The sequence below is a fragment of the Peromyscus maniculatus genome, chromosome 14 (genome assembly GCF_049852395.1).
Source record: "Peromyscus maniculatus bairdii isolate BWxNUB_F1_BW_parent chromosome 14, HU_Pman_BW_mat_3.1, whole genome shotgun sequence".
NCBI lineage: Eukaryota > Metazoa > Chordata > Mammalia > Rodentia > Cricetidae > Peromyscus > Peromyscus maniculatus.
The window spans coordinates 1,335,765-1,350,745 of record NC_134865.1 but is presented as its reverse complement, the minus strand read 5'-3'; the positions used below and the strand labels follow the sequence as shown (position 1 = coordinate 1,350,745).

At 41.4% G+C, this 14,981-nt stretch overlaps 1 protein-coding gene and 1 pseudogene across 3 annotated transcripts in view; both read right to left on the bottom strand.

The window, feature by feature from the left end:
* Positions 1-14,981, bottom strand: part of Sos2 (SOS Ras/Rho guanine nucleotide exchange factor 2) — a 96,870-nt gene that overhangs the window by 80,482 nt on the left and 1,407 nt on the right. The gene's annotated exons all lie outside the window — the stretch shown is intronic.
* Positions 9,323-10,384, bottom strand: LOC102911508 (chloride intracellular channel protein 4 pseudogene; annotated as a pseudogene).

Here is a 14,981-nt window from a genome sequence, read left to right as displayed (position 1 = left end):
TGGTCTTTGCTGTGTATCAGCAATATTTTATTAAAGTTTTAATGATCTTTGAAATGGATTTTTTATTAAAAAAAACATTGAAATTACATTTATTCATCTAGGACAGGGCAGGGAGGTGTAGACTGCTGTATGTGCGGGGAGGTCAGAGGACAACCTCCAGGAATTGGTTCTTTCCTTGCCCTGGAGATGGAACAGGCCGGCAGGCCCGACAGCATGAGCTCTGACCCACTGAGCCATCTCACCAGCCTTTAGGTTCTGGTTTTTCCTCCAAGTTGTATTTTAAGTCGTTGATAATGAGAACACTTATAAGATTTTGTTTTTCTTTCTTATTAAGACAAGGTCTCATGTAGACAAGGCTGGCCTGGAACGTGCTCTGGGGCTGTTCTTGAGCCCCTAATCTTCTTGCCTTCCTTCTGGAATGTTGAGATTACAGGCCCAGGATTTTTTTTTAAGGGTCTCACTGTGTAGCTCTGAACTCACTATGCAGGTCAGGCTGACCTTGAACTCACAGAGATCCACCTGCCTTTGCCTCATGTGTACCAAAATTCTTACATGAAGAGAGGCCCTCAAATAATGTAAACAACTTTGACATAAAAGAAATCTGGGAGAACAAACATTATCAGATAGCTAGCTCGCTATCAAACACAAAACCAAGAGTTTCATTAAGTAACAGGTGGCTTGAAAATATCGCTCCTCCTGCCTCAACTTCCAGAGTGCTGGGATTACAGGCGTGCACCACCATGCCTGGCCTCCTTCAAGAGTGTCTGTAAACAGCCATCTAAGCTGAGTGGCATTGATCTAAAGATAATCAATGAAACAGTGGGACCGAACAGACAACGCAGCATAAGGGCAGACATGTGTATGCACAGTCGTTTTGATAATGTAGTAAAGACCTTTAGCAAAGAACACACCACTGGTCAGTAATGGTGAGATGACCAGCTGTCCACATGCAATACATGCACCATAAATAGAATTATCATGTCATTTATAAAATTAATTCAAATAGATCATAAATCTAAATTGTAAGCCCTAAAACTACAAAACTTCCAGAAGAAAAATAACAGAAGTCAGGCATGGTAGTACACACCAGTAATTGTAGCATTTATGAGGCTGAGGCAGGAGACTCAAAAATTTGAGGCTGCATAACAAATTCCAGGTGTGCCTAGACTGCACAGTAAGATTGCCTCATAAAACCAAAACCAAAAGAAAGAAAGAAAGAAAGAAAAAAAGCCCCACAAAACAGATATAAATATATGTTTAAAATGTTTAGTCACTTATAGTTCATTACTGTCTGCAAGGCTAGAAAAAATAAGCATAAAACTTAAACACAACCATAGGTATTTCAGAAAAAGGACAAAAAATAAAAGTTCTTTCCTCTTTAAAACTTCTGTATCTTTTATGTATTAATTTCATAATCTCACTGGTAAATAAACTACAGCAAACACTAAAGATCTAACAAAAAATTTAAAATAATGTTAGGTTGGGAAAATGGCTCCGTGGATAAGAACACTTGCTGTTCAATAATGTAGACCTGAGTTCTAATCCCCAGAACTCAGGTAAAAAGCCAGGCCTGGCTGGATATACCTATAACCCTGTGTGTGGAAAGAAGGAGGCTCACGGGGCTTGCTAACTAACAGCACAGCTTCAGGCTCAGGAGAGACCCTGTGTCTCAAAGGAGTAAGGTGAGCAGGATTGAGAGTGGTACTGAACATCTCTGATCTCTGCATGGGTGCATGCACTCACATGTCTGCAACACACACACACACACACACACACACACACACACACGCGCGCGCGCGCGCGCGCGCGCGCTTTTTTTCTCCCTGTGAAACCAGAAAAGACCACAATTATTAGATTTGCTTCATTTAATCAAAGTAACCACCCAATACCCACACCCATCACACACTACCTAAACTACTATTTGGACTCTTTCTTAAATAAGACTTCTCAAACAAGGAACAAGCACACAAGAGATAAATAAGGCAGTTGTGCTAGCCCTTCTCAAAGGCCCTCTCTCATGTATGGTATGTTGCTCCAAGTGCAATACATGCACATGTACTTACATTCTGTACCATTAAACAAGGACACAATTATAACTGTTTTAAGTACTTCCTCCCTTCCATTCACTTGACTGCTGTAAAACTACATCCTCCTGAGATGACAGGCCTTGGAAAACAAATAGTATATCTTTAAGAAATACTTCAGGCAATATTATCTTACTTCACCCAGGAAAAAATATTCAATGCCAGTTTTCACACATTATCTAACTTTCTGTTTTATAGTTTACACTCAGAAATGAGGTGGATGACACATGACAAGTATTAATGCATTCATCTGAACTAAAATATTAAGTCAGACTTGACAAAAGATAATATGGTAAGGCTGGCTGGTTTGACAATTACACTGGCCTAATCAGGTTATATAGAATATTTTCCATAAACTGAAGGAGTATGGGTGAGCAGGATTCTAAGATGATCCCAAAGCCCCTCTCCTCTGGTATCCATGCCCTGTATGGTCTCTTACCTCTGAGTGCAACAGGCCCTGCTAATACAATGGGACAGCATCTCTGCAAGCAGAGAGATGGCTCAGCTCCCAGAACCCTGCCCTGGCAGTTCTCAACCATCTGTAGCTCCAGCTCCAGAGACCCAATGTCCTCTTTCAACCTCCGCCGTCTCTTGCCCTCATATGACATACACTCACACATGCATACACAGAACTTAAGAAATGTCTAAAAAGTCATACCAAATATGAAAAAGGTGACCACTAATCAGCAGACCCTGAGTTATCAAAAGGGAGATTGCCCTGGGTGAGCCCCACCTCATCAGATGGATGTAGAAATGTGAGACTTAGCAAGAGGAATAGGCTCTAGCTTAGTAGGAGAGTGCTTGCTTCCCATGCACAGGGCCTGGGTTCCATCCCCAGCACTACAGGCAAACAAACAGAAAAAGCACCAAGCTGAATTCCTGCTGAACTTAAACAAATGAACACATGATGATGAACAGCATGTGCCTAGGAATGGGACACGGCCTTTAGAAGCCTTGGCTTCAATGCTCTACCTACAAGGAAATGAATCCTGTCTAAAAACACGAGGGCTTACAAGAGAAGAACAAGCCTCAGATGAAACCAGAGCCCTGGCCAAAATTTCTGATTTCACTATTTGAGACCATAAGCAGAAAACCAAATTAAGTTATGCCTAGACCTCTGATTAAAAAACAAAACTATCAGATAAGTAAATAGATGCAGCTTTAATCTACATTTTTGGTAATCATTTGTTATCCAGCAACAGAAAGCTCAGACAATGAATGCTGAATGAGGATTTAAGAATATAGTGAAGGCCTTCCTTTAGCCAGAGCCACCTGTACTGAACCTTCCAGGAATTCTCCAAAGTGACAGAGCAACAGGAAAGAGGAGAGGCGCAGATGCACATTCTCCAAGCCCTTTAGAAAACGGTTATTTCTTTGGCCACACATATGTGCACCTACAGGAATGATACTACAGATAGTGAGGGATTACGGACTGTTCACAAAGCAATGCCTCCTAACTGTTGCCATGACAAAACTGGGAGCGTCTACAATACACTCAGCATGCTGTTGGCGCGGCTGTAAACAAGCATGTTAGGGGCAAGGTTCCTGCCAAGAGCTTCCACGCACAGTGAGCGCAGTAAGCGCAGAGAGAGTCAAGACGGCTTCCCGGAATGAAAGGAAAAGGACCAGGACAGAAGCAAAGCCAGGGAGGGCACCTGGGTTCAACTGAGGCACCAGCCCGGTCATCCAGAACCTGTGCCCCATGAATTCCAGACTTAGGAGATGTATGAATGGGAATAAAAACTCTAGAGTGTAAAAGTGTTTTTCTTAAATTCAAGTGTAGTATCTTTTCCCACAGAGAAATTTTTAAAGCCAATTTTAATTGTCCCAGTTCATTTTGTCTTTCTTATTCAAATTAGCATTTTTTTGTGCTAAAAGTTGTTGCTTAGTATGAAACAAATACACTTTATTGATTAGAAAATGGCCAAGTGTTTATAAAGTGTTTACACTGGTTTCAGGATAATCACACAGCAGTGCACATCTAATGTCTACCTCAGGAGGTGACTGGTCACACAGCAAAACCCTGTCTCCAAGGGGTAGGGGAGGTAGGGTGGGTATTACTGTTAAGCTCCAGAGGAGTTGACTATTCATAATTGTATCAAATTGCTAGACTGTGTGGAAGAAGAATTTGTTTCTGAAGCCTTCTACTTAGAAATAGATTGTTAAAAGTACCTGTTACTAGCTATGAACTGATTTGACCATGGAATAGGACTCAAAAACAGTAATATAAATTTGGCTTGGGTGCAAAAAAACAATTTTAAAAAGAATACGGTAAGATAAAATGCATTTTATCAATAAATATTGCCTTAAATTAATAGTTTTTATTGTCTTGCTCTTTCTTGAATATACTAAACAAAGAAGCTCTAAGTAAAGAGATAAGATCATATTTATTAGCTATTTAGTAAAGACTGGAAAAGCTAGAAAATGAAAAGGCAAATTACTTCTTTTTTAAAATGGTTTTTCACAACAGAATTTCTCTGTGTAACAGCTCAGGCTGTCCTGGAACTCCATTTATAGACCAAGCTGGCCTTGAACTCACAGGGATCTACCTGCCTCTCCCTCCCAAGTGCTAGGATTAAAGGTGTGTGTGTGTGTGTGTGTGTGTGTGTGTGTGTGTGTGTGTGTGTGTGTGTGTGCCTGTCAACAAATGATTCTTAAAATCAGGTAACAAATTATTTCCACGTACAATGATCTTTGTTTTGAACAGACCTTAAGGAGAACATAAATGAGTAGATAATGATTAAAGCAACTTGGTATTAGATTCACTGAATAATTAGAAAGAACTACAGAATTTGGCACAGAATTAGAAAGAAGTTAAAAAGCTGGGTTTAATTTCTTTACAATTTTCTTCCACGCATGTTAACAATGTTTTTGGAGACTCGTTATCTATATGAAAGAATAGTAAATTTCTGGGGGCAGGGTTTCATGTGCAGCCCTTCATGGCTTTGTACTTACTATGTACTGACCTTGACTTTGCGCTATCCTCCTACTTCAGGCTCCAAGTGCTAGGATTACAGGTATGTACCATCAGGGGACTGAAGAAATGGGTCACCGGTTAAGAGCGCTGGATGCTCTTCCACAGGAGCAGGGTTCAGTTCCCAGCACCCATGTGAAGGCTCACAGCTGTCTGTAACTCCAGTCCCAGGGGATCTGATGCCCTCTTTTGACCTCCATGGGCACCAGATGAAACACACATTAAATAAATAAGAAATAAATAAACAAGTGTGCACCACCATGCCAGCACAAAATAAATATAGCAGAGCCTTATGGTTAGAGGTGAAAAAATTAATTCAATATATGTAATTTTCACTGTTACAAAGAAGGATAAGGAGCAATCAAAGACTTTCAAACCTAAAAATATTGTATTTGAACATAATCATGTACAGGTAGGATAAAAAGCTCACAGAGAAAAGGTTGATGCAAAGTTTCCAACTGTTAAAGACTCACTTTGCCATCATTTTAAAAGAATCATGGGACATAGCAAATTACTTTGGCATTTAGATTCCATCAGATACTTACAAGGAGTTTTTAGATTTATTTATTTTATATAGGTGAGGGTTTGCCTCCATATATATCTGAGCACCACATGCGTGCCTGGTGCCCACGGAGGCCAGAAGAGCTGCAGAGCCCTTGGAGCTGGAGCTACTGGACTCATGAACCACCATGTGAGTGCTGAGGGCTGGACCCAGGTCCTTTACGAGAGCACCTGGTGCTTTTATCAGTGAGCCAGGGCTCCGGCACATCCATTAGAGGCTTTCTGAAAAATGATTCAGCTAATTCATGTGAACACCATCAGTACTGAAAACACAAAATGATTCCCCTGTAACTATTTGAATTTAACATGAACATGTTAGATGTCAATATAAAATATGCAAATTTTCAAAGTTTTCTTGGACGTGCATAACAAAAAAGTGAGAAAACTCCCAATTTAGGAGGAAGAGTCATAGAGACTCCACAGCTATTAGATGTGAGCTTGGTGTGAGCCACTGGGGAGAACCACCACCAGGTTGGTTTTGTTTTTGTTTTTTAAATATGGCTTATGCTGGAGATATAGGTTTATGAGACAAGACAAGTAAGTTTAGTTTGGGTTACTCTGTGCACCTCTAGCCATTCATATGAGACTGTCTAGAAAAACAAAAACAAAAACAGAATGCAGCAGTTTTATGCAGGCTGCAGGGTAAGTCCACTTCAAGAAAATGATGTCTGACTATAAAAATTTGAAGAGCTAAGCCAAGCCTATCTGAAGAAAGGGTGCTCACAGAAAAGGTACAGGCTACAATGGTTCCATGGTCAAGAGCTCTGGCTGCTCTTCCAGAGGACCCAGCTCAATTCTCAACATCCTCCTGGTGGCTCAGCATCTGTAACTCCAGTCCCATGGCATACAATGTCCTCTTCTGGCTTCCATGAGCACTGCACACATGGTGTACACACATACATGCAAGCAAAATACCCATACTCATGAAAAGAACTTTTTAAAAAAGACACAGCAATTACAAAAGTCTTGAGACCAACACATCCTATATGTCTATGTTATAGGAACAAGACAGGAGGAGAGTGGGCACAGGATCAGATCAGAGAGCTAGAGAGCTCTCTGAAGAGGACTTTCATTCTGAGAAGCAGCGGTAGTTCTAAAGAAGAGTCCTGACCTCATCTCTACAGTACTGAGAAAGTCAGGACTGAGTGGACAAAGAGGAGGAAAGCCCCACTGAGGAGCTATTCCAATCCCCCACAAGACTGGTGATGTGGAAGACGAGGAAAAGTATGAATTGATAAATGGAAGCAGTTACAGTCTGGAATAGAGCTAAAGGGGCCTGCTGGCATATGCTGGGTAGTGTGAAATAGAGAACTCAAAAATAACCAGAGTTTTAGTTTGAGTGACTAGAGAATGGAGCGGCCATTTACTGACCTGCAACTGTTAGGGGAAGGAGCAAGTTCTAGAAATCATCTGAGTGGGAATATCACAGAAGAATTTGGAATCTGAGATTCAGGAGGGGCTTGAAGTAGAAAGGTTAATTTAGGGCTAGGATATATTAGTTTGTACAAAGCCCTAGGTTTGATTTGATATACCAAGGGGAAAAAGGAGGTAGGCGAAGGGAAAAGGCGAGGAGAGGAGCGAAACCAGAAGAAACTCGAGTAATTTGGAAATCACCGAATGTAGATGGTGTGTGAAGCGCTGAGACCGAGTGGGATCTCCGAGAGTATAACACAACGGTTGTCTCTAAGCTCCGAGAAGGTCAAAGTGAGGAGGTTAAGGAGGTTAAGACATCAAGATAGAAGACCTGGAGAGGAGAGAGGCAGAGAGAGGAAGAGACAGAAAACACACCAGGAGTGTTGGAAGTTTTGGAAGGTAAGTGGTTTTTGTTTGTTTGCTTGTTTGAAATGATTTGTAAGGTGAAAGAGATCAACTGCCAAACACTCTTAACGGATCGATTGAGAAAGAAGTGCACAGTGTTTTGTTAAGAGGTGTGGTAGACCTTACGAAGTGATTTAATAAAGGAAACCAAAGGCTTCTTTCTATATGGGCCAGTCTGTTGAGAAAGAGAAAGGAGGAAGAGAGGGAGGGAGAGAAGATACAGACGACGTGGACCAGCTGGGACTGCCTTAATGTTATTTCCACTTTCTAAGCATTAAGCTGTGAATTTTAAATAGATAACACTTCATACATTTCAAAAAGCTTTCTACTTATTATCACATATTTTTATGAAAATAATTTTTGGTTGTTAATTTTTAACATGACTACATGAAATAATACTAAATCCATTAGTTCCATTGAAATTCCTCCCTTAGTCAAATATGCAGCCTAACATAGGATATAATCAAACTTCTGTTCGCTTGAAAGAAGGGCCATGATTAATATAATAGACATATATTTGATTTATGTCAAGTGGTAACACAGGTAATGCTTTGGATACTCAGCATAAAACACTTTAATGGAATACTATTGCTCCAAATATACCATACTAAAATTAAACTGATAACAGAAAAAGGTTACTAAATCATGGCTGACAGGGAACTAAATGCACCAAGTTAAAATGCATTCCTAATGCTCATCCAGTCTGGCCAAGCCCCTTAGGTCAGTTTGGGTCATTATCACTTTGGAATAATTCCAAATGATTCCCGTGGGTTCTATTGTTATAGTCAGCCGTTTTAGGAAATCCAGAACAGGCTCCAAGTTAAAAATCAAATAAAAACTTTAAAATCATAGAATCTCTATTAGTTTCTGAATTTCTTCTTTTTAAAAAGTGTCCTTGATGTTTTAATAAGGTCATGCTGCATCCCCAGGGTTAATTTCTGTAGTAGTTTTTACATACTAGTCAATGGGCTGCTGGAGCTGCGCATCCACTTACACAGTGTTGCTCAAAGCAGGAGGATATACGGACGGACGGACGAACACACACACACACACACACACACACACACACACACACACACACACACACACGCAAAAAGAGCTTTTCACACTGACAGAGGGGAGCATGGTGCAGCCAGGGACAGAGCCTGGACTTCCATCCCAAGAGGGGGCAGGGAAAGAGAGAAGAAAAGTCTGTGACAATGAAGGCAGCAACCCTGTTACAAACGTATGAATGCCCCCGTGAAACTCACACACCCAGTTCCGGAGAACCCACCACCACCTCCTGATTTCTGAGACCCAGTACCGGAGAACCCACCACCACCTCCTGATTTCTGAGACCCAGTTCCGGAGAACCACCACCACCTCCTGATTTCTGAGACCCAGTTCCGGAGAACCCACCACCACCTCCTGATTTCTGAGACCCAGTTCCAGAGAACCCACCACCACCTCCTGATTTCTGAGACCCAGTACCAGAGGACACACTCACCATCTCCTGTAATTCTGAGAATGCTTTCCCAGCCCTCAGTCTTTCAGTTTCTACATAGTATCAGATGTTACAATTTATAGGAAGGATACATGTTTTAGGCAAAATTAAGTATCTACCAAACACCAGCAAGTCTCTACAGAAGGCAATCTTTTCCTTCAGCGCACTCCAGGACTAACACTGAATACACTGAAACAGTAATGTCCAACGCAGTAGCAAGCCTTCCACATTCCTTACTCAATACTACAACTCTCCCAATACACAAATATTCCTTGTACCAGGCATTATACACCAGTGTGGGGTCTACTGAGGTCACGGCTACCATCCAATGGTTAAACACAGCCCCTCAAGTTCTGCCATCTACACACAGTGAATGGTTGTGACAGTCGGGACTCCAAACCACCTCTCAAGTGAGGAGCTGGTGAGTGGCTGAGTGCCTCCGAATTGGCAGGCAGGGCAGGTGGGCCAGGTAGAGGACTTTAGAATAACACTGCTTAGGAGAGTGAATTGGAGATAACTACTATACTCTGTCTAGCCTTAATCCAAGGTCTGAGTAAGTGCATGTTCACACAGAATACACTTGTACTTTAGAGGAGGCAGAGCAGTCTGTTCGGAAAGCGGATTCTTAGGGGCTGGGATGGCACCTCTCTCAAAGTGCCGTTTCCTTTGTAAGTCTTTTTGGTGACATGGCTGTCGGGAAGGAATTTCATCAGTGAGACAGGTGCTGGTGAACTCATCCCCACTGTAGGCATTCCTCAGGTATTCCTTCCTTCCTTTAGAAATGTGTGGTATTCACTGGCCCCCACCATGACCAGCATGCGCTTGGGCAGCGTGCTGGAGTCCGCTCATGTCTCCTCATCGCCGTCCAGAAATCTCCATGTGGAAAGCTCGAAGTCCTCCTCACTGCTCTCATCAATGTCATCAGGGAGGAGGATGCAGATACTCTTCCAGTGTCTGCAGTGCTTCCCAAGAGCCCTCTCCACTGGCTCATTAGCCAAGGGCCTTGAGTTCTTGATAGAAGCAGAGAATTTGGCAGATGTCCACTCCAGCAGTGTCTAACTCTGGGGGTTTTGGTGAAAGACTTTGTACGTGGTGGGGTGGGGGAGCAGGGATAAGACTTCTTCAAGAAATTCCTCCATCTTATTTACATCCGTTTTGACTTCACTGTTGAAAGTTATAAATGGTGGGTGGGTCCCTGGAGTCAAGCTCTGCAGGTTCACAGGCTTCCTTTAAGGTCAATGGTTGTGACATTAAACCAACTCCTTTGGGCCACAGAATCATGAAGCGCCTCTGTGAAAAGGGGCCATTTCCTACGCTTTCTCCATCACTGCCAGCCTTGAGGAAGAGCTCGATGAGGGGCTCTTTGTCCTCCTCCCACCGCCCTTTCAGGTGGTAGGATGGCCTGGGCCAGGGTGACACAGCTGAGCCTGTGGCTCTGGGGCTGCTGGGGCTGCAGTCGCTTGCTCACTCCCTCACATCACCTCACACCTCCTGTGACAACAGTTTCTGCATTTCACCTGGAGGGGTAAGCCTTCCAAAACCCAATTATGACCAGGTTAATCTAACTACTTTGCTACATGAGCATAACCCTCCGGGACTTCCTATTCTCTGTGAAAACCTTAACTTGATCTACATATAATCCACATCTAATCTCCTCCTTCTCCTGATTCAGAAGACAAGCACTGCCTACCTCTCCCTTTCTGCAAATCTTTTCTTCTGCTGTAGTTTGTTAATTCATATGATCTTTCAGAGAACAGCTTGCTCATTTGTCTCTCGGATCTGCCTACCACCACCACTTAGAATGCAAGCTTTATGACACAGGCCCCTTCCTAGAGCGTCAATAACAAAACTATCTCCTGACACACAGGAGACACTCAGGAATACAGCTGCCTGCCATCTCCAGAACTTAGCTTCCTCCAAGATGACTTCTTGACTCCATTATACATCAGTGACACCAACTCTACTTTCTCAAGCCACCCTACAGAATTTTCTGGAAAGATCTAGTATAGCCTTCTAAAATAACTCCAAAAAGCAGCGGCAGGAAGCAAAACATGACTCTCTCAGATGCTACAAATGCATTTCTTAACCTTTTTCTACCTTGTCACACACTATTAATTAACCCAGACGTTTTCTCACATCACTACGATCAAACTGTCACAGAGTAGGACTGTCAATATTTAACCCAAATCAAGTTAGGCCCAGGAATTCAACCAATTCTATTTCCTTCTATATTTGAAACTACAGATGATAAGACAATAGACATTTTCTTTTCCATGGCTAGCCTGATAAAGAAAACCATACAGAAAAGGTATCAATCAAAGGAATGTGATAGACTCAAAACCCTGATTAAATGATCTTAAGGCATTTTTTTATATAAAAAGTGTTGATTTATCTCAATCAAATAGCACATGCACAAAGTACCAGAGCATTTAAACACAAAGGTAATAAACTGCATTTACAAGTATACCATGTTCTTTTTTGCCCTCAAGTAATATGATAGCTTCGCTGTTCCTGGAGAGTAGTAGCAAAGGCATTTATAAAGTTCCTGGCTCTTTTAGGGATGATACATAATTTAGCAGTAATGTTAACAATCCATATATTATCCATTAGTAGTCATTTCACCCTGCTTATAACTCTGTGCTTTTAAATGCTCTGGGTGCAGCTTTCTTTTCAAAGGTAGGAAGGGCTGGGAGTGTTGATCAGTGATAGAGTGCATGCATACTTAGCATGCACAAGGTTCAATCCTCAGCACCAAAAACTTTTTTTTTTAATTAAAAAGCAAACAAAAATTCATTTCTACTCCCAAAATTACTTCTTCTAAGTCCTTTTTTCAATCTCTGTGTTTTACACAGTAAAAAGAATACTTGATGCTTTTATTAAGGAAAACAGGGAATTTTGTCCATCTTTTAAACTTTTATTTAATTATATATACATGTGGGGGCATTTGTGCCGTGGAGGTCTGAGGATACCTTGTGGGAGTTGGTTTTCTCCTCCCACTAATGTCAGTTTTTTGAAAGTCAGCACTTTTACATTTTCTTTTAAGAGAATACATCACAAAATTTCTGTCATCTTTGCACAAGGGCCATGCTAATTTCTGTATTCCAGTGGGTTTTACTTTTTCCATTTTTTTTTTTTAAAAGTAGGGCTGGGTGGTGGTAGCACACGCCTTTAATCCTAGCACTCGGGAGGCAGAACCAGGCAGATCTCTGTGAGTTCGAGGCCAGCGTGGGCTACCATGTGAGTTCCGGGAAAGATGCAAAGCTGTACAGAGAAACCCTGTCTCTAAAAACAAACCAAATAAACAAACAAAAAAAGTAGGTATATGTGTATCTGTATGTGGGAATGTGCACATGAGTGCAGGTGCCTATGGAGGCCAGAAGAGGGCATCAGATCTCCTGGAGCTGGAGTTACAGGTGGATGTGAGTCACCTGATGTGGGTGCTGGGAATCAAACTCAAGTCATCTGCAAGAGCAGCAAGCACTCTTACCTGCTGAACCATGTCTCTAACTGCCACTGCTGCTGCCACCACCACTGCCGCCACCACCACCACTGCCACCACCACCACCACCATCATCATCATCATCATCATCGCCACCCTCCGCCACCACCATTGATTCCATCACTACCTCCTCCTCCCCCTCCTTTGTTTACTGTTTGTTTATTTGTTTGTTTGTTTGAGACAGCATCTCACTATGTAGCTCTTGTTGTCGGGGAACTAGAATGCTGTAGACCAGGCTGACTTCAAACTCACAGAGATCCACCTGCCTCTGCCTCCGAGGGATAGGATTAAAGTGCACCACCACACCAACTGTTTTGTTTTTTGTTTTTTTACTTTTTAAAAACAACTTTCATGAAATCAAATTAAATTCACTAATTTTATGTATTGTTCAATTTTAGTGTAATTGCTGCAGAAATGAGCAAGCCTTTCATTTTCAAGTTGACACTGGTAATTTTGCTAAATATGCACAAAAAACGTGCACACTCAGTATTCATTTTTTAAAAATTACTCAAAACTTGAAAATAAGCAAAACCAAAAAAACTATACTAGGCATTTTTCAGTGTGGTACTTAAACTTTTGATTACTATCTACTGACTATTTAACAAGTCTATGAGATGAATTTATAGAATTTATAGAAATCTGGCTAGTCAAAATGCAAATAATTTCTACCTAAGGGAAGGGATAGCTAAAACTTACTCTTTTATGTTCTTAATATCAACTAACTGTATATAGAACCCAATAGTTTCAATATTCCTTCACTAAGTATCCTATAAATACCCAAATGGTCATATGAATGGCTTTGACATCTTTCTAGATCTTTCATTAAATGAAAAACTGAAGGCTGGGATATATGGGTAGAGTGCTTACCCAACTATGGAGGAAGCCCTAGATTCTGTCCCCAGTGGTGGAGACAAGAGGATCAGAAGTTCAAGGTCACCTTCCATTACATGACAAGTTTGAGGGCATCCTGGGCTATGCTTGCCCATCTCTCAAAAATAAGTAAGTTTAAATCACTGACATGTGTTCATTTGCATTTTGAATTAAAATCATGACTTCACTTTTCTGAAATGTTTTGGTGACTTCACCAAAATGTACAAATAGACTAATCTGACTGAGCCAAGACTGCCCCTTACACACACACACACATACACACACACACACACACACACACACACACACACACACACGAAAGATCTCCTGGCAGAAAAATGATCAAAATTGCTCATTTACATAATTCAAAACAGAATTTTTGGTCTAGATAATAAATACCTTTAGAGAATGACTTTATTTTTAAAACTTCACCTTTGAGGGGGCAGAGATCAGAAGATCCGAGTTCAAGGACAGCCTGGTCTACAGAGTGAGTTCTAGAACAGCCAGGGCTACACAAAGAAATCCTAGCTCAAAAACCCAAAGTAAATAATAATAATAATAATAATAATTCACCTTTGTATTCTTAGAATCTAGCATAGTATCAAGTTGTGTTCAACAGATGTTAAATGAATATATAAAGTTAGAATATATCACACCACATAAAATATGAATTAGTATCAACAAAGTTTTTCTAAAAATTAAATATCTTCCATGGGTTTTCTAAAAATTAAATGTCTTCAATCTCATAATGTTAAGTTACTAAATTAGTACTAACTGCTTTTAACAATCACCACAGAAGACCGAATTCTCAGATGTGTTTCTTTCCATACAATGAAGAAGTAATGCATCACCTACCGAGCACCTGAGAACCGAGCAGCACACATAAATGCACAGAGGTAGGACCAAAGCAAGGGACTGGCTGGATGGCAGTTCTGGTTTTGTTTCTGATCTGCTCTGAAATTTTAACTTTGTACTTGTGCATCAAGGATGGTAGAGAATCTAAGCCACCTTTTGCTGTCAAAAGCACTAAAGGGTGTATACTTGCACTCTCACCAGTCTGTGAGGCAGAAGGGCTAACTACTAGCTAGGCAGCTCCCCCTTTGCTTTTAATACAAGACAGAGTTCATTATCACTACTTTACATGCTTTCCATCTCCACCAAGTTCTTTAAAATGACTGGACTTGCTGTACACCGCCAAGGAAGCCAATAAACACCTCCCCGTGAGAATTATGCCAATGGGAAACTCGAAATTCTCAAAGTACAAGGAAATGTTTTTACCAGTAAAGTGTCTTTCCATTCCTTAGAAATGTATGATGATGAATTACTTTGCAAGTGTAGCTGCTGTTGCTGCTGCTGCTGTTGGTGGTGGTGGTGGTGGTGTGTATGTGTGAACAAGTTTTGGGAGTCAATTCCCTCTTTCCTTCCACCTGGGGTCTGGGCATGAACTCAGATAATCTGGCTTATCAGAAAAGCACGTTTACTCCCTGGACCATGCAGAATTTTAACTAACTGGAGTTCATTATTACTCCGTGTGTGTGTGTGTGTGTGTGTGTGTGTGTGTGTGTGTGTGTGTGTGTGTGTGAGAGAGAGAGAGAGAGAGAGAGAGAGAGAGAGAGAGAGAGAGAGAGAGAGAGAGAGAGAGAGAGAGAGAGAGAGAGAGGTGGACTGCATGAAGGCCAGGACAACTTTACG